Below are 9,947 nucleotides of genomic sequence, written 5' to 3'. Positions count from 1 at the left end.
CATAATAAAATAATAAAATTAAATATTAATATAAGGATAAAATGGGAAAAAAATTAAGAGCAGTTAAGAGGGGAATCCCTTTTATATATAGGTATAGATAATTTATTTTTCTTCTTTTGTCGGGTGAAATTTAGTAATTACGTTTGTTGATTTTGTGGACAAGGTCATGTAAATCTTGGGGTGTAAATCAAAATTAGATTCCGTATTGGTTCATCATGATCCTAAATTGCTGGAAAAAAAAATGACGATCCTAAATTTTAATAGGTTAATAATCAAATTGCTTCCAAACAACATTTATTTTCGTAGGGGATGAAATATTTGTATTTTTAGGCACGAATTATCAGAAGAAGAAGCGTAATTTCTTTTGCTAAGATGAACTTTAAAGAGATAAACTAGCATGAGATATTGTTTTAGTAGAATTGGTTTTGAAGAATGAGTTTGAACGTAATAAGAAATAAAGAAAGAGAGAGAAGAAAATTTATAATCCTTCAAGCTTGCAGTTTGATCTGATATGAAGTGTCTATTGAGCTCCCAAGTCCTGCAAAACACTCGATTCTTCCAATTCCAGTTTGGTTTTAGTTTCCTTAGACTTTGAGGATAATTGTCGTCGCATGTTGTGCTTCTTTTTGAGTTCCAATGCCGGAGAGCACCCTTGTCTGCAACCAAAATAATTCAGCTCTTGTAAAGACTCCATAACCCTTTTGACAGGAAAATTCAGCACTGCACTTGTTCCTCTCATCACAAATGCAGCTTGATCATAAGCCAAAGCAGCTTCTTCTGCATTACCAAACGTTCCAAGCCAAACCCTCGTACCTTTCCTCGTCGCGTCTCTGATCTCCGCTGCAAATCTTCCCCACGGTCTTCTCCTTACCCCAATATACCACACTTCTTACTTTGCACCACTTCCATAGCTTCAATCACTTCACTTGGTTCTTGTGGATCCCTTGAGTCATCAATCATATCAAAGGAAAGACAGTCATGGAAAGGGTCATAACCAATATCTTTGCTTGAAAATGGTTCAAACAAAATATCAGAAGGCTCCATCAATGTGCCCCAATCTGAAAGCTCAAAGAAAGGGGAACCCATATTGGTTGCTTTGAAGAAATCGGATTAGTATATATATAGATATTGCAGTCAGATAATATGGATCATCTATGCTTGTCATCATGTTATGGCTATGATTTATTGCCTCAGTGATTCCACATCTAGAAGCATTCCAACACTGATTTTCTTAATAATTCAAATGTTTTCCGGTCTTTCTCTCTTTATATATATAACGTTATTTTGTTGCTGATTTCATGGAACCTGTTTTTTATCCTGGTACTCAAGTTCGAGGAAGCACCCTTAGAAAGAGTTGAACACGAGAATGTTGAATTACAAATTGAGTAACTTTCGGAAAATGGTCACCTAGCTAGGATCCATTCGGATATATTCTTAACTATGTGTTTAGTTATAAGGGTGTAGATCAACATAATTATATATGGTAAGAAAATATAAAATTAGTTTTTAAATATTAGTGTTCGTCAAATTGTAACTTTATAAGAACACAAAAGATTTTATTTTTTTTTTCAAAAAGTTACAAAATTATTTTTATCTTTTTAATTTCAATAAATATTTATGTTAGTGTTGGATTAGTACGGATGATAACGAGGTAATACGACACAAAATATTATTATTTTTTAAAAGAAATAAAAAATGTAAAATTACTTTTTTAAATTTTGTAATAAATAATTATTTGTGTTATACTGTAGAATTAACGTTAGTTTAGCCAACACTAATAGACTCTACTTAATATCAAATACTACTAGAGTCAGTTTAGTCAATTTTACGTTGATGCTAAATATTTTTAACTTCTTTTAATAAGTAATAAAATTATTTTTGTTAGTGTCACATTAGTGTCGGCTTAGTCAACACTAACTAAAATAAATATTAAAAATAAATAAGATTAGTGTCGATTTAGCAAATACTAATTTTATTTATTTTAGTATTTATATTTATTTAAGTTATAGTCTCAGCTAAATCGACACTAATTTATATGTTATGATCAATGTGTTTTCGTGACAACAAATACAAATCATAAATAATTTTTAATCTGAAGGCCTTACACTTATCTCATACATTCACATTCATAAATCTCCTCACACTCATCTTCTTCATCCACAATCATCTCCTTCACTCACACTTACACTAGTGCAAAAAAGTTGTTCAACAACAACCTTACAACATCGGTTCAAAGTCAAATGTTGTCCATTTAAAATCGACTCATGGTATGACCGTTGTCTATAGTTATGACCAAGCACATAGACTGTGGTTCCTATCAACAATTGTTGTCTATGAGTCTCATATAAACTGCAGTTATTATAAAATCGTAGTCTATTTTTCAAATTTCAATATAAAGAGCGGTTATTAGTAAGAATCATTGTCTAATGACTTTTTATTTTATCCTAATTAGAGTCCACCTTACTTATGCTCTCATCACTTTCGTTTTCGTTCTCTCTCGCGCTCTCGTCTCCCTGCACCTTGCTTGTTTGCAGCTTGCTTCCATTACTCTTTGTAAGTTCTTACTTTATTGCTCCATTGGTTTTACGTTGTGTCTCCATTCCTCCATTACTCATATTTGATGTTTTTAGGTTCTCCACTGTCCAGGGCGTATTCTTGACTGTGTTTTGGTTTCTTTCACCTTGCTCCTTTGCGCTGCCGCTACTCACCACCACCATGTTGGTCAAGTTTTTTTTATAATTGTTAAATATATTCTTTTGGGGTTATTATTTTTATGAGCACATTAATTTATAGATTATTAGAGTAAAAAAATTTAATAAGTAATTTTAGAATTTATAATTAATATTATTTTAGTTAATATTATTTTAGATATATAATTAAGATTATTAAAATTTAATAATTAATATTAGGGTTTATAATCATAGTAATATAATTTTATAAATAATTTTAGGATTTATAATTAATATTATTTATAAATAATAGAAACAATGAATATAATATGTAAAAGGCTTAAGGCTTGAAAGGGTGTGGTTGAATAATGATATTTAATGTACTTTAGGAAATAGAAATTGTCCATGCTTCTCCTTTTTATATGCATTCAATGTTCGTGGTGAATTTTATTGTCAAACAGTCATGGGAAATAGTCTCTGTGGAGTCTAACAAACAAAAGTCTTGTAATATATATGAAGAACCTAGGCACTGCATGTTCGAATGAATAAGAAGTTGTTTCATTTTATAAGTTCTCTTTTTCTATCTAAATTCTCTCCTCTAAACGTAATATTACATGGGAGTAGGGGCATCCAATAAAGCCATAGCATGGTTATTCAATCCGTTGGAATAAGAGAATTTATTTTTTTAGTTAGAATTTGTCATATTGATATCTATCAAGAGGAAGAATATAAAGCCAGATAAATGAAACCAGTCTTTACCTATGTATGATATAGTTAAACTACTATAGCACCAAATTATAAAATTGGTTTCAAGTTTATCTAGATCTTTATTTTTTTTCTTTTCATCTGAATGAAAATCTTTGCTTTTGGATTTTAAATCTTTTTCAGTATTCAGAATCTATCTGCTAACAAGAAAAGTTAGCAATAATAGTAAAGATAAAAGGGGTTGAGATTGTTTAGCAGAAAATATAAAAGAGATTAAAACAACAAATAAAAAGTCGTTGATCTCCAAATTCTTCACCAACGAATTCGTCATAGGTTCTCTAAAGATTGTTCATTTTTTAACCATCAAACAAAGCTAAACCAGATTGAACATGCGTCAATTTGATTCAACTTGAAACTAACTAGTAAAACATGTATCTACTAGTTTAATCAGTACACACTTTGTTCCATGGGAATGCTTATCTCCTCTTTCTTGAATCATGTGCTCAAAAACTTAATTAGAACAATGTGAACTAACTAAAAAGCCAAAGTTTAAGATAAGGAAGACTCTCGATCATGCAAAAAATAAAACTCTTATTGATCAAAATCTCATAACTAAATGGGGAATTACAAAGAAATCAACAAAAAAGGTTTAGCCTTCCATGCGGCAAAACAAAAGAAAACAAACTAAGAAAACCCTACGAAACTTCCTCCTTTATCCTTGAGGCTTGTGTCTTTTTATAGATTTTTCTGGTCCAAGGATCTTAGGAAAATATTATGGTTTAGATTTTGTTAACAGTTTCTCAGTTTTCAACTTTTTAGAATTCTTGGATTTTGTTTCCTTGTATTTTGCAGAAGATTTGCATTCAAACTATTTAATCTAAAAAAACACAAAATTAACACAAAAAATAGTTAAGACCCAAATAAACCTAAGTATATGAATCTTAATTAAAACAATGAATTTATTTATTTATCAGATACCAATAATATATGATTAAAGTTAATAAATGTGAATAAAATTAGGTTCATCACTTACACTTCTCTTATTGATCTTATATCTTTTATTAAATCTCCAATCCTTATTGTTAAACATGTTAGACTTGCTACTATTACCTTTTCGATTTGGATGAGGAAAAATTATTCGAAGTTTCTCCAAGTTAAGTTAACAGGTTTGAGTTTATCTCGTATGATAGTATGCCTTGTAGTCTTTCTTTAAACTTTTTTTCATAATATTTTTAAACTTTCTTTGTATCGTTATAATTAGATTCTTTCCGGGAGTGCTCATATATATATATATATATATATATATATATATATATATATATTTTATTCTTTTTATCATAAAATTAGTTTAGTCCCATTTGTTATTTCTCTCTCTCTCCTTTTTATACTATATTTGATGTGATAAAACATTATTAATGAAATATGAGATTTCAGTAACTCAAAAATCATATTTCATAATTATTAATAATTATGTCTAACGTGAGTTCTATATAAAAATATTAATCAATTTTATTTAAAGAGATGAATTTTCTTTATTTAATAATAATTTAACGAGATTAAATCTCATTTACGTAAGATTGATTCAATCGATTTCTGTAATATGTTTTCAATGAAGGCCGTGTTAACGTTTCTTGTTCTTTTTCTGACAGTATATTTCGAAAACATAAAAATTAACCTATTTACTTTTTTTTCAAGGAATTGGCATGTGTACTAAACTTTATAAAACAAAAATTAATCTATTTTCTCAGTTTAAAATTTATTATAGTTAGTGTATTAGTTTATATAAGTTTGGTCCAAATGCAAACAAACACCCTCGTTGTAAACATGGTTACGATGAAATCGTCTTTTTATTTTAATCCTAAATTTTTGACTAATAATAAGCCGTCGAATTTGATCAAAACTTTAAAGAAATAATGAAAATTATATGACGAAACATGATCCAGGAGTCTTATAGCTAATATGCTAGATTTTGCAACATACAAATCGTTATAAATATTGAATTATTTTTTGAATTATAATTCTCAAGTCCTAGAAGGGATCTTACATAATTCAAATATATTGTTGAAAATGTAGTATACAAGTGAAAAATATATTCACTAAAATTTAGATTTGAATTAAATCCAAATTTTAAATTCTAAAATGAAACTAAAATTTATTTGAAAAGTTAAATATTCACTACAAGAAAATCATTATTCACTATATTAACTAAATTAGATACTATTTTTAGAGACAAAATATATTGGTATATAAAATAGTTTTTATTATTAATAAAAATTTATAAAATAGTTTTTAAATTTGTATCTAAATTAGCTAGTGAAATTTTAGCTACTAATATTTTATATTTTAAATTAGTCTTTAAAAGACTAATAAATACTAATTTAGAATATAAATAATTAATAGATAAAATCTTAGTAGTCGATGGTTAGATACCAATTTAGGAACTATTTTATAACTTTTCATTAATAATAGAAACTACTTTAGATACAATAATTTTTTAGTTTATAAAATTTTTTAGTTTATAAAATAATTTTTATTTTAATCAATATAATAATATTTCACAATTTTCTTGTAGTAGTGATTACTATTTCAAAAGAATGTTAGAGATTTTATATCAATAATTAATTTAAATAAAATAAAATTCAGAAAATGAAGGATACTATTTATTTTATAAATGTATTAAATCCAAATACTAAGAATATAAAAAACTAAAAGATAATTTTGTTCTCAAGAATTAGTAATCAAGACTTGTTGTACTTAATTTTGTTATATTTTTTTTTCAAATATTTCATAAAATTTTAAAAAATTCACTTGGCATATTTTTTTGTGAATTTTTATAAAATATTTATAAATACCACACAAAATATGAAAACTTATAATATAATAAAATACAACAAAAGTTATTTCAATTACATATTTTAATAATATATTCTTTTTATCCATGTTATTAATATGGATTATATATCCATTTTAGAATAAACAAATAAGATTATAGGAATCTATATATATTAAGAAAATTATTTAATAGTAACTAACTTAGATAAAAAAAAATATTTAGTTAATATAATTACTAAGATAGATACTATTTTTTTAAATTAAAAATTATTAATATTTAAAATAATTTTATTATTAATAAAAAAATTATAAAATAATTTTTAAATTGATATTAAACGGTATTATTACCAAAGTTTTTAATTTAAAAACTAATTTAGGATTTAAAGTAGTTAGTAATTAAAAATTTTATAGGTAATGTTTGGATACTAATTTAAAAAATATTTTATATTTTTTATTAATAATAAAAAATATTTTAAATATTAATAATTTTTAAGTTTACAAAATTATATGTAGTTCTATCTAATTTATGATTAATTATTTTTTTGTTAAATTAATTACTATTAAATGATTATTTTATAGTGATATAATATATATATATATATATATATATATAAAAGATAATATCTCATTTTAAAGTCGGTATTTCTATTTCTAATTTTTTAAGTATATTTTTTTTATCATTTATATAACATTAATTATTACCTTTTTAATTATGATAATCAACCTAATTTTACATACTTTACTTTCACTCTTCGAGATTAAAAAAAATAACACGCACACACACGTTGCTTTTCCATATCATATTATATTATATTATATTATATTATTATATATATATATATATGTATGCATACATCTATACATTAATAGTAAGTTCGTCTTACTTGACACCTCTTTTCTATAATTAGAATCTAGCATTCATGCTTGAGTAATATTCACAACTATAATATCCTCTAAGTTAAAGAGAATTAAGAAAGAAGAGTTTTGTGAGATATAATTTTTTGAACGAAATAAGAATTTAACATCTAACTTTTATTTCTAGATTTTCAAATTTTTATTCATTTAAAATCTATCTTAAAATAAAAGTCAGATTTAACAACAACAAATTTATCATATATATTTATTATACAACTAATTTAAATTTTAAATATTTTCTTTAATTGGTTTATTGTTAACTAATTTATGTATAATACTTTATTATCAAAATGAAGTTTTCAAATGGTTATTTATGAAAAAGTGGGTAAGTAAAAGACAATTTTCCAATAAATTAGTTGTAACGTTTTTTTTTATAAATCTCTTTTTATTATTTTGCATTCAACTAAATATTTTTGTTCAACTCATACATAGTACCCATCTTTTCTTGGAGTGCAGATTTATTTAGTTATTGGGAACCATTGTTGTGTATGGAAGGGTGTGCAGAGTGTGTTTCATAATGTCCCATTGCTAAATTTTTTCCAATTTAGGATGAGCAACGTGCCGGCTTCGGTGAATGAAGGTTTGGGAAAGGATTTAGATTGTAGTAGTCAACGAGGTTTGGAAGCACAGAAACAGGGTAATTTTTAATGGAGGAGTAGAAGACGTACTAGAAGCTTTTGTTTTAGTCCAATTAAAGATTTGGTCTTGGGTTATATCCAAGTCACACTCAACGCATTTCTCCTTTTCTGATTGGTGTATAGACCCGATAGTTTGTATGGGGATGATCTCATAATGTATTCATTTAAGATGTATGATTGTTTGTCTCATGTGACTTTCTCTGGGTTAAGCTATAAGTGTTCTGTTAGAGACATACATGAGAGTATGTATTGTGAGAGGTTAAGGTTGTAATTATGTATAAGGGTGATTCATATTTATTCATTTTTAATTGCTGATAAAAAAAATAATTGTAATTATAAAATAAGCAAATAAATTTATTAATTATTAAATTCAGCCATTTAAATTTATATATATATATATATTATTGATAGATTAAAAAAAACAAGTAAAGAGTGGGAGGAGAGTATGAAGATATTTTTGGAAGTATAAACGTTAACCTTGCAATACTTATTAATTACTTTAAGACAAATTTAAAATGAAAATTTTCTTATCAGAAAAAAAATATGTATTAAATTTGGAAACAGTATGAATGTTATAATTCATGTATAAAACCACAAACAAAAGAAAAAAAAAAGTAATAAACAAGAGGAATATAGTGAAGTTACTCCTAGATGGAGAATGATAAAAAAAAACTCTCAAACCAGAAAACATAGTATGCCACGATTCCAAAAAGCACACTCTGATTATTCCTCTCATCCCTACCAAAACAGATGTTGCTAGTAATTTATAATCAAGGTTACAATGATCACACATTCACACTCTAGCAACATTAGCAGTTAAACAAAGAGTAATGTCTCGTCTCGTTTATGTTACAACAATCACACGTAAAGAAATTGCGGTCATCATGCAGCAGCTCATCCCGATCTCATCATGCCCTCACTGCATAGATTTTGATTCTGCCGTAGGACTGCATAAGTTGTATTCGTTCACATCTAATTATGTCACTTAGTCTTATGAAGGTCAATTATTCAATAGCTGAAATCTGCACACATAAAGATCAAAATTCATGCCTCAGGTTCTCTCAGTTGGAGTAGAGTAAGCAGATGTTGCAGCTGGTTTGAGGTTTTTATTTTTGGTTGCTCGGCTGTTTTTCATGTGTAAGATGTAGCATGAATACAAAAGATAAATCATATATGCGTAAAGTGAATAAGCAGATTGGGGGGGAGCTGTCTGGAATGTGGCATAGCAATATGTGAAGTTGGTATTAGGCAAAACAAATCTCTGTAAGCAATGTTACCAAAGCATCAATGTCCATTCTCATGAATTCTGGTTTTCTGCATAATTTAAATGTATAATTTATATGTATAATTGTGCAGCTAGTTTAGATTTCAAAATGATATGGTATTTGTTTGTTGGTGAATATTGTTTTGTCTATGTCTATGGAGTTGTAAGAAAGAAGGTTGGGTAGTAGTCTTTTATATAAAGGTTAAGTATTTATATAAAAAAATATTTATATAAAGGTTAATTTATTAATTATTTGTTGATAAAAAAATATAAAAAATAAAAATTTAAGAGATACTTCATCATTATTAAAAAAATTACCTCTAATTTTCCAACCCACCTTGTTTTAACTACATAAAAAGTTATATAACTTGTACCTATATAACTCCGAAAATATATTTGTATCCCATCTAATTACACATCTCACTTAAACAACATAATTCCTCTAACTTTTCAATTAAATATCAATAACCTCATAATCAACGGATAAAACACATGGTCATGTTATGGATGATAAAAGATTCGAAGAGTCAATATTTGGTAGCCACAAAAAATAATACCATCTGTTGATTCTTCAAGGGAAAACGACAGACCAACTGCTTCCCAATGCTAACCAGCCAAATAACTTCTATATCCCAAAACAACCTCAGATTTTACTTCCATAAGCATTATTTGATGTACTTCAAACACTCTGGATCAACATAAGTACTATTCTAAAAAAACAATAATTAAAACAGGTAGAGTATATTTCATGGAAGTCCATGCTTTTTGAGTTGTGTCATATATAAAACTTCCTCGGCATCTATTCTAACATTCTTGAAACTCTACTGCTCCTATATATCCCATATACTTCATACCAATAGCAATCCATAGTGTTTTCCTACACGTTATTTTTTTTTTTACTTAATTGAGGAAAGTTAAACTACA

General features: G+C 26.6%; 1 pseudogene; it reads right to left on the bottom strand.

Annotated features, from left to right (window-relative positions):
- Positions 1 to 520: 520 nt before the first annotated feature.
- LOC137816054 (ethylene-responsive transcription factor 1B-like) lies at positions 521 to 1,227 on the bottom strand (annotated as a pseudogene).
- Between the last annotated feature and the right edge of the window lie 8,720 nt (positions 1,228 to 9,947).

The sequence above is a fragment of the Phaseolus vulgaris genome, chromosome 1, assembly GCF_000499845.2.
Source record: "Phaseolus vulgaris cultivar G19833 chromosome 1, P. vulgaris v2.0, whole genome shotgun sequence".
In the NCBI taxonomy this organism is placed as follows: Eukaryota; Viridiplantae; Streptophyta; class Magnoliopsida; order Fabales; family Fabaceae; genus Phaseolus; species Phaseolus vulgaris.
This window is presented reverse-complemented; position numbering and strand designations above follow the sequence as displayed.